Here is a 19,688-nt window from a genome sequence, read left to right as displayed (position 1 = left end):
AGATTCCAGACCTTGTGACCACCTCCAAGTATCCGACTGGATCCAGCGAATTTTCTTGAGCAATCCCTCATACAGCAGCAGGTGGTGGCATCATGGGGCTCTGTGTTAGATCTGTGCCCCCTCGTACGTAACGTAGTCAATCCCTCCACACACTGTCATTTTTTTTCTGATAGCGGTCAGCGCTGTTGGACTCTTGGCCTTAGTAATCAGATTGTGCCATTGTGCCTCTTAGGGGGAATCTAATTAGCGTGGACTAGAAGAGTCCATTCCATGGAACGAGAGAGCAAGGTAGGTCAGAAGAGGCGATCATACTGGAGCCAGTATTCAGCAGTATCTCAGCTCCGTCAGGTGGCAATATGTGGCTCCGCCCTGAAGCCGTTCCGCTCAGGTAAGGAAGTGCGGAGCCCTTATAGGCGCCACTCCTCTGAGCCGACATCAGTTGCTTTTGAGGCTATCCATGGTCTGAGACATAGAACCCCAAGAGCAAACTGGTCATGAGCAGTGTACAGAACCCTAGACTTTCGATCTTATTCATGGATAGAGTCCAATCACAGAATATGGAGGAAAGAAGGGTTGGTGAGGAATTTGTGGGCTAGATAGAGTCTCTACAGAAAGAGAGTTATTAAAGACAAGTAACTTGTACTACTGGTAGAGACTTCTAGCCACTGAGTCCGCATCTTCTGAATAGATACCAAAGCTGCACCTATAGGGAGGTGGGTCTGTGGAAGGACTCAAACCAGAAAGTCCTGTGGGAACAAGTGGGAAAAATGGCCCTATCAGAGTACCTGACTGTCCTAACAATGGTGCTTCGTGAATGTATGGCGGGACTCCCATGTAGCCACCGGGCCTATGTCTAGGACAGGGACTCTGTTAACGCAGTGGCAGCAGCGTTGGCCCTGGTAGAATGAGCATGCCGTCCTTCCAGAGGCTGCTATGTAGTCAATGCATAGCAGATATTAATGGAGATCATGATTCAGTAGTTGATGGTCCTATACTCCTCAGCCTTGTCTTTCTTCACTCCACCCAGTGTTCTTTGGTTAAAACTATGTAGAAGCTCAGCCTTCTCTTGGGGTCCAAGCTATCGAGTCTCTCCTCCCGGGAGGGGTGAGGCAGAGCATAGAACGCTGGCAGGGTAATGGTTTGGTAAGAAGGACGTTCATGTCTGCAGAACCAATTTGTCTGGTAAGACTGTGATGTAAGGCAGAGTTTCAAGCTCCCTCTTGCTGAACTGATGCAAAAGTGACAAGAACACTGTCTTTAGGGTAAAATGCTGTAGAGGAAAGCTGTAAAGCAGCACGAATGGAGTGCACAACGTAACATAAGGACCAACTTAAGGTCCAACTGTGGCATGACAAAGAGAAAGTGTAGGAGGCTGGCCTTGTGTGTGGTGGATACCTATGACGCTGGCACCTTATACCAGGTCCAGACAACCCTTATTGAGAACCAGGGCTCTCTAGGGTAACTGTGGTGAGCAGCAAAGACATATCTAGGAGTGTGAAGCACTTGCAATACTACAGTAGTCACCCTGTAACTTATCACACATGAAAGGAACCACACAGTGTTGCAAAACTAAATGTACTTTATTATATTATTACTGAACTAGAATACTGTAGGCAATCCCCCCTTTCTGGAAGTAAGTAAACACAAAATATACACAGGTAAGTACTAGGAATTAGCATAAAACATTAGAAACAGCAAGAATTAGCAAGGGCCCTATAGGGGGCCAAACAATATACTAAAATAGTGGAATGCGAGAATGGGTCCCAGACCAGAGGATACGGAATAGTTAGCCAAGGGCTGGAAGAGCATGGAACCCCAAGAGGTGAGTATCTAGAAGACACCCAGCGACCAGGAGAGCAATGGAATTGGAACAAAACAAAAACAGGACCAGACCGGTGGAACCCAACGGTAGATTCTGGATGAAGAGGACCTGTAAAGGAAGGGGACAGAGTCGAGTCCACGCAGGAGTGTCCAGGTGGGGCAGGAGGCAAATGCCCACTCTTCTGTGGGTGAAGATCAGGGATGATGGTGATGGATGAAGGCTAGCTGCGGAGTCCAGGCGCTTCAGGGGGGTCCCTGAAGTCATCTAGGAGCTGTTCCTTGATGGTCGCCGGACTGCAGATGGGTCAGGACCACCACCAGCAATCACAAGCAAATGTAAGTTGGAGCCAAAGAAGATTTGCAGTGCTGAGCCGGACCAGCAACATCCAGGGGACATGACACATGGAGGGGAGTCCAGGCTGATCCTAAGAAAGCAAGAGAGCCAGCAGAAGCAGTCAGAGCCCCCACAGGAACCCACTGGCAGCAGGCGCAGTAAGTCACAGTGAGGCCCAGACAGTACACCTGAACAGGAGTCCCACGTTGCTGGAGCAGCAGAGAGGAGACTGTCCTTGCAGAGGTAGAGTGCTGGGGGACGGGGTTACTTGGAGCCTGAAGATCCTTCTAGCAGTAGTCAACAAGCATTGGATGCTGCAACAGTCGCAGTGCACAGGGATTTTGTTCTGGAGGAAGAGACCAGGGCTCACCGTCTCCCAAGTTGGACAGAAGGCAGAGAGGACCCCCTCAGACCCACCTGTGTTGGAGAATCTTCTCAGATACAGAGGACAGTGGATCTCAGCAGCCGGATGTCACTTTCTTAGGTGCCTGCAGATGCAGGGGAGTGACTCTTTCAATCCAAGGGAGATTCCTTCTTGCTTCTTTGGAGCAGCTGAAGTCTTGCCAACCCCAGAGGATGCACAGCTATGGAAATGTTGCAAAGTGCTGACAGAAGCCGTGGAAATAATGTTGCAAGGAGAGGTTGTTCGGTTCCTGTGGAATCCAGCAGTGGTCCCAGTGGCCAGCAGCAGAAGAACAAGTTACTTAGCTTCGGTAACGATTTATCTGGTAGAGACATATTCAAGTTGCAGATTTCTTACCTTAGAATTTGCCCAAGGTGTCGGACTGGAACCAGGGAATTTTCTTCAAGCAGTACCCTTGTGCGCTGTAAGGTGATGTCAGCTGAGTCCGCGTCTGTCGTAGGCGTCGTGGTCACCGTAATGACATCGCAGTCGTACTTAAGGGCTACCCCAGCGCACTGACATCAGTTTCTTTTCACAACTGTCCACGCCAGTAGTGCCGACCCATGAAGAACACTGAAATTGGAGTGCCAGAGCTAGAGCACTGAAAGTCCCTAGAAGTCAGTTCATAAGCGTGGAGGATGGGTGGGTCAGTAAGGAATTTGTAACTAGAATATGGCCCTCATTTTACTGCCGAGATCCAAGCTGGCGGTCAATAGAAGCTCGCCAGCGTGACTAGCTCCCCCCCCCTCACTCCCCCTGCTGCCCGTATAATGTTTTCCCCGCCGGCCCAGCGGGGAAAAGGGTTGTAACATTGACAGTGGCTCCAAATGGAGCTGCCGCCAATGTTGGTGTGCGGCGGGTGCAGCAGCAACCGTCACGCACATCACTGCCCGTAAAAAGGGGGGCCCCGGAGCACACCTTCCGCTAGCCTTTTCCTGTTGGGGGAACCTGCTAGGGAAAGGCTGGTGGAAAAAGGGATCATTATCTGAGGCAAATGATTCCCTCCGCCGTCAGGCTGCCTGCCAGCGGCAGCGTGGCGGTGGAGGAGGGCCGCCATAGGCGGTATTCACTGTATCCATTATATGGTGGTTCAGACCACCGTGCCAGTGGCGGTCTTTGCTCCTGCCGCCGGCATGGCGGTCTGAACCGCCGGGGTTCGTAATGACCCCCTATGTCTCTACAAGATACATCGTTACCATAAGTAAGTAACTTGCTCATCTGATAGAAACTTCTAGTTGCAGATTCCTTTCCTTAGAATAGATACCCAAGCAATACCATCCTGGTGGTGGGCTGCGGACCATGACCATACAAAAAAGTCCTGCAGGACCCAACAACAAAAGTAGCCTTCTCTGCTGAGCTGACTGTCCAGGCAGTAATATTTTGTGAACGTTGCTGCCTCGCAGATGTCCATGACAGGAACTTTGCGTGCCTAACGCTGTGATAGCAACAGTTTTTCTGGTTGATTGAACACACAAGCCCTCAGGGGGTTGCTTCTTTGCCAGAGTGCAGCATATGTTGATGCAGAGCAATACCCATCATGAGATGGTACGTTTCTGCACTGCTTTCCTTTTCTTCGTACCCACATATCAAAAAAAGAGTTTACAGTCAATCAGGAAAACTTTTGTACGACTGAGGTAGAATGCCAATGCTCTTTTTTGGATCCAGACGGTGGAGTCTCTCCTCTTCATGAGAGGGATGTGGGTGTGTGTAAAAAGTATGCAAAGTGATGGACTGGCCTATGGGAAAAGGTGTAACAACATTAGGAAGGAAGGAGGCTCTTGTACGAAGCACCACTTTGTCATAAGGGACAGACAAAAATGGTGGTTGGAAGAAAGAGCTTGAAGCTCACTCACTCTGCGAGCAGAGTGAATGGCAATAAGAAAAACAGTCTTTATGGTTTAGAGCCGCAACAGAAAATCGTGCATCAGCTCAAAAGGAGCGCACATGAGGTAAGTTAGGACCAGGTTCAAGTCCCATTAGGGCATAATGAACGGGGTCGGAGGAAACAAATCGGTAAGTCCCTTAAGGAACCTTACGACAATAGGAGATTTGAATGAGGAAGGTTGGTCTGGAGAAAGGCTGAGATAGCTGATAAATAACCTGTAAGGGTGCCCAAAGCACAGCCCTGCTAGGCCAAAGAAAGGATGAACAAGAGAACCTCAGGGAGAGGTGCCAAAAGGGGGTCAACAAACTTGTTGGTACACCATGCCCCAAATTTGTGCCAACGACAGGTGTTTGCCGTTTTGGGGGAGGGACGCATGGCTGCCAAGATAACATCACAGACTTCGGACAGAAGGTCGAAAGCTGTCAACTGTCACTGCTCAATCTCCACGCATGAAGGTGAAGATTGGACAGGTTCAGGTGGAGAACTGTCCCCTGCTGCTGCGACAGAAGATGCTCCCGAAGGGGCAGTCTGATCGGAGGATCCATAGCCATACTCAGTAGCTCTGGATACCAGACTCTTCGTGCCGAGTCCAGAGCCACAAAGATTACTTGGGCCCAGTCATTCTTGATCTTCTTCAGAACTCTGGATAGAAGTGGTATTGGCGGGAAGGGGTAAAGGAGGCCTGAGTTCCACTCGAGACGAAAAGCGTTACCGAGCGACTGCCGCCTTGGAAGCTCCAACGCATAAAATAGCTGACATTGCAGATTCTCTGCAGAGACTAACACATCTAACCAAGGCTCTCCCCACAGCTGAAATAGACCTTGTGCCACCTCCGGATGGAGATGGCATTCCTGATCGGCTATGCATCATCAGCTGAGTTTGTCTACTCTGGCGTTCAGAGAGCCACCAGAAGTTGAATCACCAGGGTAATGTCCTGATGTACCAGCCGTGTCCAGAGCCGTAGTGCCTCCTGACAAAGGGTCTAGGACCCTACTTCGCCCTGTTTGTTGCAGTACTAGATGGCAGCAGTTTTGTCCATGAACACTTGCACTACCTTCCCCTTGAGAGAGGGAAGAAATGCTTTCAAAGAACACCTGATCGCCTGGAGCTGGAGAAGATGGATATGGAGCCCAGACTTCTCTGAAGAACAGAGGCCTCTGATCTCCGCCTCTCTGATGTGGCCGCCCCAAACCAGAAGTGACGCATCTGTCACTATGGAGAGATCTGATTGCAGGAGAGAGAGGGATCTGTTGTGGACCCAATGCGGATTCAACAGCCACCACTGCAGGTCTTTCGCAGTCCCCTCCGAGATCTGGATCATGTCAGAGAGATTTCCCTGATGCTACGCCCACTGGAACTTTAGGTCCCACTGCAGAGCCCGCATATGCCACTTGGCATGTGTTATTAGCAAGATGCAGGAGGCCACGTGGCCAGCAGCCGCAGAGTGAGTCTCGCCGAAACCCAAGACAGAGGCTGAAATATCAGAATCATAGCCTGAATATCTTGGGACTCGCTTTTCGGGGGATAAGCCAGAAACTGCACTGTGTCCAGAACAGCTCCGATGAAAGTGAGCATCTGAGAGAAAGTCAGGTGTGACTGCGGCACGTTTATAGTGAACCCACCGTTTGGAGGAGGCTCGCCGTAGTCTGACGGTGGGAGACGACTTTCTGGGGTGAGTCTGCCTCCAACAGCCAGTCGTCGAGGTACGGGAAGGCTGAAACCCCTAACCTGCGCAGATGAGCTGCAACCACTGCCATCACTTTCATGAACACCTGAGGGGCGCTGATAAGGCAGAAGGGGAGCATGGTAAACTGAAAGTGCTTGTGACCCACCACGAATCATAGGTAATGTCTGTGGGCAGGCAGGATGTGAATGTTGAAATAAGAGTCCTGCAAGTCCAATGCTACCATCTAGTCTCCTGGGTCCAAGGCAGACAAGACCTGAGCCAGGATGAGCATTTTGAATTTCTCTTTCTTGAGGAAGTAATTGAGGTCCCAAAGGTCTAGGCCAGGACGTTAGCCCTTGTCTTTTTTGGGCACCAGAAAGTAGAGGAAATAACAACCATGGCCTACTTCTGGCGCAGGGACCTTCTCTATGGCTCCCTTGGCCAAGAGAGATGTGACTTTCTGGCAGACAAGTACCAAATGATCCTCCAAAAGATGTTTGACTGATGGAGCCATGGCTGGTGGGGCAGATTCGAAGGGGAGGGAGTAGCCCCTTTGAACTATCTGCAAAACCCACCTGTCCGTAGTGATGGGATACCCAGTTGGACAGGTGATGGCAAATCCTGCTGCCAACTGGATCGGAGTGAGGGGACAGACTAGGAGGGTTTAGAAGCTGCAGCGGGGGCAGGGATGGACTGGGCAGACCTCTGGTTCCCTGTCCCACACCCATGTGGGATTCCGCATCCCGGTCATGCAGCGGCTGTACAGCCTGGGTGGCGTGGTGACTGGGATGGAGACGCAAAAGGCAGACTGCTGGGGGCAAGGGACAGTGAAAAGGCCAAGGGACCGAGCCGTAGCCCGGAAGTCCTCAAACCTCTCCAAAGCCAAGTCCGCCTTGTCTCCAAAGAGACGGGAGCCATCAAAGGGCATGTCCATAACAGACTGTTGGACATCCCCCGAAAAACCAGAAGTACGCAACCAGGCGTGGTGCCTCAAGACCACTGTCGTTAGCAACCGATCTGCTTAGAGAGTCGGTCGTTTGGAGCCCACGTCTGATTGTGAACTTCGTCGCATCTCTCCCATCAGTGACAGCTTGAGAGATGATAGTACAGGCCTCCTCCAGTATCTGCAGCAGAACTTGCGAGATCGTATCCCACAGAGAGTGGGTATAGCGGCCCAAAAAGGCATGCAGTGTTCACAGACTGCAGAGCGAGACTGAAGGAAGAAAACATCTTCTTCCCAAATTGTTCGAGCCTTTTTGATTCCCTATCCGGGGTGAAGAAGGGAATGCGCCCGAGGAAGCCTGGATGACTAGACTCTCAGGCGTGGGGTGTTGGGACAGGAATTTAGGGTCGTTAGGGGGCGGGCCAATGGCGGCGTGCGATAGTTCTATTCACAGGAGCCCCTGTGTTGGGTCTGGACCAAGTATCCAAGAGGACATCGGTGAGGGCTTCATTGAATGGTAGAAGGGGCTCAGATGTGGAAGCCACTGGTTGAAGCACCTCCGTCAGGAGATTTGACCTGACCTGAACAGTAGGCAACTCAAGGCCAAGAACCTCAGCCGCCCTACTGACAACCATAGAATATGTCCGCCGTAGCCATGGTAGAAGGAGACAGCATGCCAGCATCTGGAGAAATGTCCAAGCCACTTGCATCGCCCTACTCCTGTGCCCAGCCCAAATTAGGGTCATCCTGGTATTCATAAGGGTCCAGGGACCCCTCCAATCTTTCCCCTTCTTCTGGCCCAGCACTCTGAGCACGTCTTCGGGTCATGCTCGCACTCCATCCACCACAAACAGACCTGATGCGGATCCTTCACTGGCATCATGTGGTGACAGTCCTCGTACGGCTTGAAACCAGTCTTCAAGGACATCTAGACGCACCAAAAACTCACCCAAAAAAAAGAAAAGAAAAAAATTGACAAAATGGTCGAAATCGGTAAAAAAGAGACCAGAGTAGCTCTCTCCCATCAGAGCGTGGCGCGGAAAGAAAATAACTGATGTCACTGCACTGAGGCGGTGTCTATGTACTACTCCTGATGTCATCACGGCGGCTACAACATCAACGACGCCCGTGGAGTCGACTGACGCCACCTACCGCTGTGCAAGGGTATTGCGCGAAGAAAAAATCTCCGGATCCAGTCTGGAGGGAAAATTCTAAGGTAAGGAATATGCAACTAGAAGTCTCTATCAGTTAGGGGGATTGGTCACCTATCTAGGTAAGCACCTATCAGGAGGGGTTTCTGAAATCACCTGCCTGGCATGGCTTCTGGATGCTCCCAGAGTTTCCTGCCAACCTTGGAAACAAGATGGCAAAAACCCAGGGACCCTCTGGAGGAGCTCGGAGCACCACCCCTGGGGTGGTATTGGGCAGGGAAGCGGTCAATCCCCTTTCCATTGTCCGGTTTTGCCCCAGAGGAGGCACTAGTGTTCCCTGAACTGGTGTGGACAGGTTTATGCTTGGAGAGCACCAAATGTGCCATTCAAAGCATACCAGTGGCTTGGGGAGACTACCCCTCTCAAGCTAGTCACACCTAGTTCCAGAGGGAGAGGGTGTTACCTCCCTCTCACAAAGGAAATCCCTTCTTCTGCCTTCCTGGGCTTGACCAGATCAAGCAGCAGGAGGGCAGAAACCTGTCTGAGGGGTGGCAGCAGCTTGGGCTGCCTGGAAAACCCTGTATGACTGGTGGTAAAAATGCTGGGGGTCCTCTAAGGAGCCCCCAGAGTGCATGGAATCATACTTCTAATAACTGCAACTGTATTGGGTTAGGATTACGACATGTTTGATACCAAACATGCCCAGGTTCGGAGTTACCATTATGTAGCTGGAAATAGGTAGTGATCTATGTCCAGTACACGAGTAAAATGGTGTCCCCTAACTCACAAAGTCCAGGAAAATGGATCTGGAGCTTGTGGGGGCACCTCTGCTAGTGCATGCACCCGTTCACACAGGCTGCAATGGCAGGCCTGCAGAACACTTTGCATGGGCTCCCTATGCATCCCACATGCTGCCACCCATAGGGATCCCCTGGTACCCCAATGCGCTGGGTACCTAGGTACCATATCATAGGGACTTTCATGGGGGCACCAGAATTCCAAAGGTGGGTGAAAAAAGGTTCCAGCAACCAAGTTTACAAGGGGAGAGGATAATCACTAGGGTCCTGGTTAGGAGGATCCTAGTTAACACAGTCAAGCACACTGACAAGCAGTCAAATAGTGGGGGTGACCATTCTAAAAAGTGGCTACTTTCCTACACTTCCCATCAGCAACGGCTTGGGAGATGATGGCCGGAGCCTCCTCCGGGACCTGCGGCTATACCTGCACGACCATATCCCACAATGAATAGGTGTAGCGGCTCAAAAGGCATACATTGTTGACTAACCCCAATGCTAGACTGGAGGAAGAAAAGATTTTAATCCCAAGTTAGTCCAGTCCCTTTGATTCTCTATCCAGAGGAGCGGATGGGAATGTGCCAGATGACAAGGAAGCCTGGATGACAAGGCTGTCAGGCATGGAGTGTTGGGACAGGAATTTAGGATCATTTGCGGATTGTCGATGGCGGCGGCAATTGTCCTATTAACAGAATCTGCTGGGTCTGGGCTATGTACCCAGAAGGACATCGGTGATGGCTTCATTAAAGGGAAGGAGAGGTTCTGAAGTGGAAGCCCCAGGCTGAAGCACCTCTGTCAGGAGGTTAGTCCTGACTGTCACAAAGGGAAGCTCCCTCTGCCGTAGCCACAGTAGGAGGAGAAAGCATGCCAGCATCTGGAGAAGTAACCAGACCACTAGCCTCGCTTAATTCCTTTGCCCAGTCCAAGTTGGGGTTTTCTAGCTGGTATTCTAAAGGGTCAGCATCCCCTCCAATTCTTCCTCATATTCGTACCCATAATAAAAAGGTTCCAAACCCAATCTAGGGCAAGAAAGCCCCATCATAGCTGGAAGCGGCGTTCGGGCTCCAGCTCATCAGGATTGGGCTGACATTGATTATGGACTCAACCGATATCGGGAAAGTCAATGTCTTAGCCGGCACCAGGGAAGGTCGCAATGGTACGACCGTTGTTGACACGGATCCGAGAATGGATCCGCAAGACCCCCTCAGAGGCTGGGGATGGAGCCGTCAGCTTGGAACCCAAAGGGTACCCATCAGAACCTCCAGGCCCCAAAGGTGCCAAAGGGGGATCAGTCTACCCAAACATGAGTGTCATAGCCACATAAAATTCTTTAAGCTGAGCAGGGGTGGCTCCAGCTCCTGGAAACACTGAGAGGCAAGGAGCGGATCCAGAGGTAGGATCCCTGGATGGAAGCCTTGAGCATTGATGCTCATCCTGCATCGCATCGGCTGAGCGACCGGGCGAAGTCAAAGACAGTTTGGTCTTCTTCGACTTCTTCTTCTTGTGACCTGAATGTCCCAAGGACTTTGAATGAGATGAAGAAGAGTGGTGGTGGCTCCGCAAGCAGTTTCATGACCTTCATCCTGAGCAGGACCAACACGGAGTTAAGCACCCAGCCACCATGAGCTTTAGGGACCGCTCCCTCAAAGCTTTCGAGTTCATGGCCCTGTAGGAAGGTACTCTCTTTTTGGCATGGTTACCCCCACTTTTGCCTGCTATCAGTGTGGTTACCCCTACGTTCTGCCTACTATCAGTGTGTTAAGACTGTTTTCACTGGGATACTGCTACCAGGACCACAGTGACTGTGCTTTGTCCCTCAAAATTTGGTTGACTTAGTGCTTTGTACACCCCACAATTGGCATTCTTGTGCACCCCTATAAGTCCTAGTATGGTACTTGTATACTGTAGGAGGCTGGCTCTGTATATACCTTATCAAAATGAGATATAGGGGGTTATTCCAACTTTGGAGGAGGTGTTAATCCGTCCCAAAAGTGACAGTAAAGTGACGGATATACCACCAGCTGTATTACGAGTCCATTATATCCTATGGAACTCGTAATACGGCTGGTGGTATATCCGTCACTTTACCGTCACTTTTGGGACGGATTAACACCTCCTCCAAAGTTGGAATAACCCCCATAGTGTGCACAGAATCCATGGGTTCCCCAAGAGGCTTGACAGAGGCAATAATAGATAATACTAATGCTCTATTTGTGGTAGTGTGGATGAGCAGTTAGGCTTATCAGAGGGTAGTGTTAAGCATTTCTTGTACACACACAAGCAATAAGTGAAAACACACACTCAATGACTTAACTCCAGACCAATAGGTTTTTATATAGGAAAATACCTTTAGTTAATTTATTTCTAGAACCACAAGATTCAGTTTGCAGGTAAGTACATTAAATGAAAGGTACTTTGCATAGGTAAGTTCAGTACTTTGAATCAAATCAACAATACATACAGTTTTCTTTAAAATGGCAAAAAGCTATTTGAAAAGTGGACACTGCAATTTTCAATAGTTCCTGGGGGAGAAAAATACAGTACTGTTTTGGAGGTAAGACTCAGTCTTCGGGGCGTAGGTAGCCCACCGTTGGGGGTTCAACATAACCCCAAACACCCAGCACCAGCAAAACAGGGCCGGTTAGGTGCAGAGGTCAAACAGGAGCCAAAATAACACGGGTACTCCGGTTCCAGTCTGCTTGCAGGTAAGTACCTGCGTTGTCAGTGGGTAGACGGGGGGTTTTAGAGGAGCACTGGGGGGATCCCAAGTAGGCACCAAACACGCACCGTCAGCAGCACGGGGCGGCCGGGTGCAGGATGCAAACAGGGCATCGGGTTCCCAATGGAATTCAATGGGCGGACCCAGGGGTCACAGGCGCTGCAGGCAGGGCACAGGGGGGCTTCTCAGGCAAGCCTCTGACTGGACAAGGACGAGGGCCCCTGCTAGTCACTGCTGCACAGGTGGTCGTTTTCTCTCGAGTCTGGGGGCTGCAGGTGCAGTGCTTCTCCAGACGTCGAATATCTTTGTCCCTGGCAGTCGCGGTCAGGGAGGTCCTCGGGATTCCCTCTGCAGGCGTTGTCGTGGAGGGGTGGAGAGCGCAGCCCAGGGTGGACACTTGGTCGGAATCGCCTGAGGGTACTCTCTGGCTGGTTGGTTCCTCTGGACACGGGCCGGCAGCGGTTCCGTGGCCAGGAGAAGAAGAGGTCATTGCACAGGAATCCTGGTTGAGTCTTGCACACCAAATCTGGGGATGCACCCATAAGGGAGTCCCCTAAATAGCATAAAAAGGGGCTTGGTCAGTTTGCAAGGCGACCCCCTATCAAAAAGGGTCAGTGACGTCATCTGCCTAACCTGACCAGCCAGGTGCTCCCAGGGGCCACGGCCCATCTTGTTTTCAAGATGGCAGAATCAAGTGGCCTCTTGAAGGAGCTCTGGGCACCACCCCCGGGGTGGTCATGGACATGGGAGTAATCACTCCCCATTCCTTTGTGCAGTTTCGCTCCAAAGCAGGGATCAGGGGTCCTTGGACTGGTGCAAACCAGATTATGCAAAGACAGCACCAAATACAGCTTCAAAGCAAACCAATGGTGTGGGGAGTCTACCCCTCCCAGCCTTCTAACACCTATTTCCAAAGGACAGGAGGTCGCACCCCTCTCCCACAGGAAATCCCTTGTTCAGCCTTCCCTTGCTTGACCAGATCAAGCAGAAGGAGAACAGAATCCTCTCCGAGGGGCTGCAGCAGCATGGGCTGCTCCCAGACCCTGAAAGACTGGTAGGAGCAATACTAGGAAGTCATCTAAGGAGCCTAGAGACTGCATGGAATCATGCCACCAATACTGGCATTGGTATTGGGGTATGATTCTGACATGTTTGATACGAAACATGCCTAGGTTCAGAGTTACCATTATGTAGCTGGGCAATAGGTAGTGACACAGGGCCAGTACATAGCTAAAATGGCTTCCCCGCACTTACAAAGTCTAGGGAATTGGAACTTGATTTCACAGAGGCTCCTCTGCTCCTGCAAGGGTGCCCCCACACACAGGGACCTGCACCCTGCCCTTAGGGCTGGAAGGGCCTACCATAGGGGTGACTTACAGTGACCTGGTGTAGTGACCAGCAGTGAAATGGTGCATAAACCTTTTCATACAGGCTGCAAATGGCAGGCCTGCAGACACTGCTTGCATGGGCTCCCATGGGTGGCATAATACATGCTGCAGTCCATGGGGGACTTGTGGTGTACCTATGCCCTGGGCACCCAAGTATCATATACTAGGGACTTACAGGGGTACACCAGTATGCCAATTGTGGGAGGTAAAGGGAACCAAGACAACCAAATTTAGAGGATACAGCACAATCACTGGGATCCTGGTTAGCAGCATCCCAGTGTAAACTGTCTAAGCACATTGACAACAGACAAAAAGTGGGGTATCATGCCAGAAAGAGGACCTTACCCTACAGAAAGGTCTGACAAATGGAAATGGACTGGTTGAAAATTAATCAAACTACTCAAGAGCCTAAGGAATCAGTGCATGATTACCACAAGCATTTGTTGCAGGTGCATAGGCACCACAGCGGTGCCGAAAACCCAGAAGAACAAATTACTTACCTTTGGTAATGCCTTTTCTAGTGGACAGTCTACCTAGCCACAGATTTCTTACCTTAATCCCCAGGAGTCAAAGTATATCCGGAAGATTTTCAAGCAGTACCCCTGTGCGCTAGAAGGTGCCGCTGTTCAGCACCGCCATGGCGTCTGCATTGGAAGTGATGTGTGTGGTACCTACATGGGCGCCACCCCAATGTGCTGACATCAGTTGCTTTTGTGACTTTCCAAGCCAGGAATATGGAGCCACAATGAGAACTAGAACTGACCACTGGTTTGACCAGCTAAGACCCTAAGAAGTGTGTCCATTACACCATAATTGGTTCGCAGAGCAGAGATGATGGGAGAGTTGGTAAGGTATCTGGGTCCAGGCTAGATAGAGTCTCTACTACGGAAGGCATCACAGAAGGTAAGTAATTTGTTCAGCTGATAGAAAGTTCAAGTCGCAGATTACTCACCTTAGAATAGGTACATTAACAATACCCCAGGATGGAACTGTGAAACCAATTAATTTAGAAAGCCCTGCATAGCTGAACAGGCAAAGTGTCTGTCACAACAGACATGACTGTCCAGGCAGCAGTTCTTGGTGAATGTGTGCATGAAGCCCAAGTTGCTGCTGCCAGATGTCTAGGACCAAGCCGCTGAGCACTGACGCAGTGGTCACAGCCTTGCCTCTGGTGGAATGAGCCTGCAAGCCCAGAGGGTGTTGCTTCCTGGCCAGTGCGTAGCAGATGTTAATGCACAGAACAACCTATCTCTAAATAATCCATTCCTGCACTGCCTTCCTTTTTCGCGCTCATATGTACAAATGAAGAATTGCCCGTCCATCGCAAATTCTTTTGTGCAGTCAAGGTAGAATGATAACATTCTTGTAGAGTTGAGTCTCTCCTCCTCTTTGGGGGATGAGGCAAATCAAAGAAGGATGATGTTCTGGCCTACACAGAAGGGAGTCACAACCTTCAGAAGGAAGGACACACATGTCAGGAGAACCAGCTTGTTTAGGTAGAAGGTGGTATAAGGAGGGTTCGCAGTGAGTGCCTGCAATTCGCTGACCCTCCTGGCCAATGCTATGGACACTAAAAAGGCACTTTGTATTGTCAAGAGCCTAAGAGGGCAATTGTGTAGAGGCCTGAATGATGCACATGAAAAAGGTGAGGACCAGGTTGAGGTTTCAGTGAGGCATAATGAATGGCATAGGGGGAAACATACAAGCCTTTAAGAAACCTAGCCACAACAGGTGTCTTAAAGAGATGAGGTTAGTCCAGCAACCATGAAAATGTTGAGATGGCAGAGAGATAACTTTTAACTGTGCCCAGAGCAGAGCCCTGCCAGAACAAAGACAAAGCAACAAAAGAACCTTGTATAAAGGTATAGAAAGAGGGTCAACATTTTGGGAAGCACACCATGACACATACGGTCCCAACAGAAGGCGTATACCGACTTGGTGGAGGGACACCTGGCCGTCAGAAAATCATTACAGACTTTGGAAGGAAGGTTGAAAGCTGTCAACTGTCTCCACGCATGAAGGAGGAGGGTACGCAGATTCATGTGCAGGACACTCCCTTGTTGCTGCGACAGAAACAGAAGATCCTTTCAAAGAGGCAGCCTGACTGGGGGACTGATGGTCATGCTCAGCAGCTCAGGATATCAGACTCTCCTTGCCCAACAGGAGCCACAAGAATTACTTGAGCCCGGTCATTCCTGATCTTCTTGAGAACTCTAGGCAGTAGTGGTATTGGTGGACAGGCATACAGGAAGGTGAAGCACCACTCAAGATGAAACAAGTCTCTGAGTGAGCGCCGCCTTGGAAACTCCAACACGCAAAACTGCTGACTTTGCTTGTTCTCAGTGTCAGTGAACAGATCTAACCAATACTCTCCCCACTGCTAACTAGTTACGCGACCCCCAGCGGTCGCTTTTTACATCATCTCAACATCAGCACTTTTAACATTACTCTTTCCGTAGAACACAGTATGTCCCAAGTAAACTTTCTAGACCTTACCGTATATATCAAAGGTGATAAAATTAGCTCGAAGTTGTATAGAAAACCAACAGCATGTAACTCCATCTTACATGCAAAAAGTTCCCACCCTGCCTCACAAGTTAATGCAATACCCTTTGGGGAACTCACCATGATTAGGAGGAATTGCAGCGGAGACACTGTTTTCCTGGAAGAATTGAAACAAATGAACACCCGCTTTACCCGAAGGGGCTACTCCGTAATATTTTGCTTCAAGCTAACAACAGAATTAGCCATGTTAATAGATCTGATATTCTGGTTCCATCTAGTAAGAAGAGGACACACAGGCCACTTGCTTTAATTACTCCTTATAATGCACTGAGTTCCCAGATATACAAAACCTTTCAGACACACTGGCCTTTTTTGTTAGCAGATGGTCATCTTAACAAGAATCTCACATCGAAACCCAGTATTACCTACAGTAGGGGACCTGCCCTACGTAAGTACCTTTGCCACAGTTTTCTACCACCAGACCCTAAAGACACCTAGGGGGTCATTCTGACCCCCGCGGGCAGCGGGAACCGCCAGAAGACCGTACCGCGGTCAAATGACTGCGGCGGTCATTTTGACTTCCCCGCTGGGCTGGCGGGCGACCGCCAAAAGGCCGCCCACCCGCCCAGCGGGAAAGCACCAGCAACGATGAAGCCGGCTCCGAATGGAGCCGGCGGAGTTGCTGATGTGCGACGGGTGCAGTTGCACCTGTCGCGATTTTCAGTGTCTGCTTTGCAGACACTGAAAATCTTAATGGGGCCCTGTTAGGGGGCCCCTGCAGTGCCCATGCCAGTGGCATGGGCACTGCAGGGGCCCCACGACACCTGTTCCCGCCATCCTGTTTCTGGCGGTGAAAACCGCCAGAAACAGGATGGCGGGAAGGGGGTCGGAATCCCCATGGCGGCGCTGCTTGCAGCGCCGCCGTGGAGGATTCCCTGGGGCAGGGGAAAACCGGCGGAAAACCAGCCTGTTGGCGGTGCTTCCTCCGTCCCCGGCCCTGGCGGTCCATGACCGCCAGGGTCGGAATGACCCCCCTAGTTACCCACACCACCGCTGGGATCACACAAATTGGGACATTGTAACATTTGCTGTTAAATTAAAGACAAAATGGTGAATTTTCAATATAACACGCCAGTCACATACAAAATCGACAAGTTTATAAATTGTAACACAAAATTTGTCGTATATTGTCTGGTCTGCATCTGCAATCGCATTCATGTTGGTAGTACTATTCGACCACTTAAGGAGATACTACAGGAACACATCAGGCCTATTCGCAACAAAAATGTCAACTACCCTTTTGCGGTACATTACAATACAAATCACGGGCAGCGGAAATTTTAGGCATCACCGCACATGGAATTGATGTAGCCAATCCATTACCCGAGGGGGCAACAGGACCCTCATCCTAAGACGTTTGGAAAGTGGTTGGATCATTAGACTTAGAGCAGTGGAGGAGGGCATTAGCATTGAAGAACAAGTTACTTACCTTCGGTGACGAGGTATCTGGTAGAGACTCTATCTAGCTGCAGATTCCTTACCTTAGAATTCCCTGGCGTCAGTTTTGAATCCAGAGTTTTTTCGGACGGCATCGTTCGGATCCGCGTGCGTCATCAGCATCGTTGGAGCCGTCCATGATGTCCGGTTGTCTATATAGACGCCGTCTCGGCGCTCGTACGTCAGTTCTTTTCCACAACTTCCCGCGTCAGAAGCACAGAGTCATGGAAGAACCAACCAATACACTTTTAACCTCTTTGACTGTTTGGAGTAAAAACACTTTCATGCCTGTAAGAAAGGCAAAAGTTGCCAAAATCAAAAAATATACATATGTACACATAGAAACATATATACATATATATACACATATCCACATGAGAAAAAATTTCCCCAGAGCGGGGAGGCTTGGGCGGGTGTAAGGAATCTGCAGCTAGATAGAGTCTCTACCAGATACCTCGTTACCGAAGGTAAGTAACTTGTTGATAGAGACTTCTAGCTGCAACTTCCTTACCTTAGAATAGATACCCAAGCTATAACCCATGGTGGTGGGTCTGAAGGAGATTTTTTAATATTTTTTATATAGGGACGTCCTGCAAGACAGAACGGGCAAAATGCCCCTCTCTTCTCACCTGGCTATCCAGGCAGTAGTGTTTTGCAAACGTGTGTAAAGAAGCCCACGTTGCGGCCTGACATATGTCCACCACCGGTACGCCACGTGCTAACGCAGTGGTAGCAGCTTTCCCCCTAGTGGAATGAGCTCTCAAGCCCTCAGGAGGCTGCTTCTTCGCCAAAGCGCAGCATATTTTTATACAGAGAACGACCCAGCGCGAAATGGAACGTTTCTGTACTGCCTGACCCTTCTTTGCACCAACATACCCCACAAAGAGTTGGTTGTCCACCCGGAACTCTTTAGTGCGGTCAAGGTAGAACGATAACCCTCTTTTTGGGTCCAGTCGATGGAGACGCTCCTCTTCCTTAGAGGGATGCGGTGGTGCAAAGAAGGTGGGCAGGGTGATATTTTGACCCAGATGGAAAGGGGTCACCACCTTGGGGAGGAAAGAGGCACAAGTTCTTAACACCACCTTGTCAGGATATGGGATATGAGATAAGGAGGTTTAGAAGATAAAGCCTGCAGCTCACTCACTCTCCTGGCAGATGTAATTGCCACCAAAAAGGATGTTTTAGTAGTGAGCAGCCGGAGAGGGCAGTTATGCAAGGGCTCAAGAGGAGCACACATAAGGAAGGTAAGAACCAGATTAAGATCCCACTGGGGCATAACGAAAGGCACAGGCGGGAACAAATGTACAAGCCCTTTCAAAAACCTCTGTACTATAGGTGATTTAAACAGAGATGGTTGATCAGGCAACCAAAGAAAAGCCGATAAGGCTGCAAGATAGCCCTTAAGAGTCCCCAAGGAGGAACCCTGCTGGGCGAGAGACAAATAAACAAAAGGATGTTAGACAGAGAAGAAGAAAGAGGATCAATAGACCTCTCTGAACAATAAGAAACAAAACGTTTCCAACGGCAGGCATAGATCGACTTAGCTGAGGGACGCCTGGCTGCCAGAATGACATCACAGACCTCGGGAGGGAGGTCATAAACCATCAACTGTCGCCGCTCAATCTCCACGCATGAAGGTGCAGAGTTGACAGGTTCGGGTGGGGAACCTTCCCCTGCTGCTGCGACAGAAGATCCTCCTGAAGAGGCAGCCTGATTGGAGGACCGATGCTCATTTTGAGAAGCTCTGGATACCAAACTCTCCCTGCCCAATCCGGAGTCACAAGGATTACTTGGGCCCGGTCGTTCTTGATTTTCTTGAGAACTCTGGGCAGAAGTGGTATAGGCGGAAAAGCGTACATGAGGCCGGAACTCCACTCGCGACGAAAAGCGCTGCCTAGCGATAGACCCCTTGGAAACTCCAACGCGCAAAACTGCTGACATTGCACGTTCTCTGCGGAGGCAAACAGATCTAACCAAGGCTCTCCCCACTGCTGAAAGAGTCCTTGCACCACCTCCGGATGGAGACACCATTCGTGATCCTCTAAGCATTTTCGGCTGAGTTCGTCTGCTCTGGCGTTCAGAGAACCTGCCAGGTGTTGAACCACCAGGGTCATGCCCTGCTGTTCCAGCCATGTCCAGAGGCGTAAAGCCTCTTGACAAAGGGTCCACGACCCCACACCGCCCTGCTTGTTGCTGTACCACATTGCGGTAGTGTTGTCCGTGAACACCTGCACCACCTTCTCTTTCACAACAGGAAGAAATGCTTTTAATGCTAGCCGGATAGCCCGAAGCTCCAACAAGTTGATGTGGATCCCAGATTCCGCCGGAGACCAGTGACCTCTGATCTCCACCTCCCCCAGATGGCAGCCCCATCCCAGAAGTGATGCATTTGTTACTACCGTTAGATCTGGTTGGGGAAGGGAGAGGGGTCTGCCCTTGACCCATTCACAGTTCACTAACCACCACTGCAGATTTCTGCAGTCCTCTCCGAGATCTGAACCACGTCGGTAAGATTTCCCTGATGCTGTGCCCATTGGAACTTCAGGTCCCACTGCAGAGCCCTCATGCGCCACCTGGCATGC

At 50.4% G+C, this 19,688-nt stretch overlaps 1 protein-coding gene across 2 annotated transcripts in view; it reads right to left on the bottom strand.

Annotated features, from left to right (window-relative positions):
- Positions 1 to 19,688, bottom strand: part of CHD2 (chromodomain helicase DNA binding protein 2) — a 1,519,436-nt gene that overhangs the window by 156,371 nt on the left and 1,343,377 nt on the right. The gene's annotated exons all lie outside the window — the stretch shown is intronic.

This window comes from Pleurodeles waltl, chromosome 3_1, assembly GCF_031143425.1.
Source record: "Pleurodeles waltl isolate 20211129_DDA chromosome 3_1, aPleWal1.hap1.20221129, whole genome shotgun sequence".
NCBI classification, from domain to species: Eukaryota; Metazoa; Chordata; class Amphibia; order Caudata; family Salamandridae; genus Pleurodeles; species Pleurodeles waltl.
This window is presented reverse-complemented; position numbering and strand designations above follow the sequence as displayed.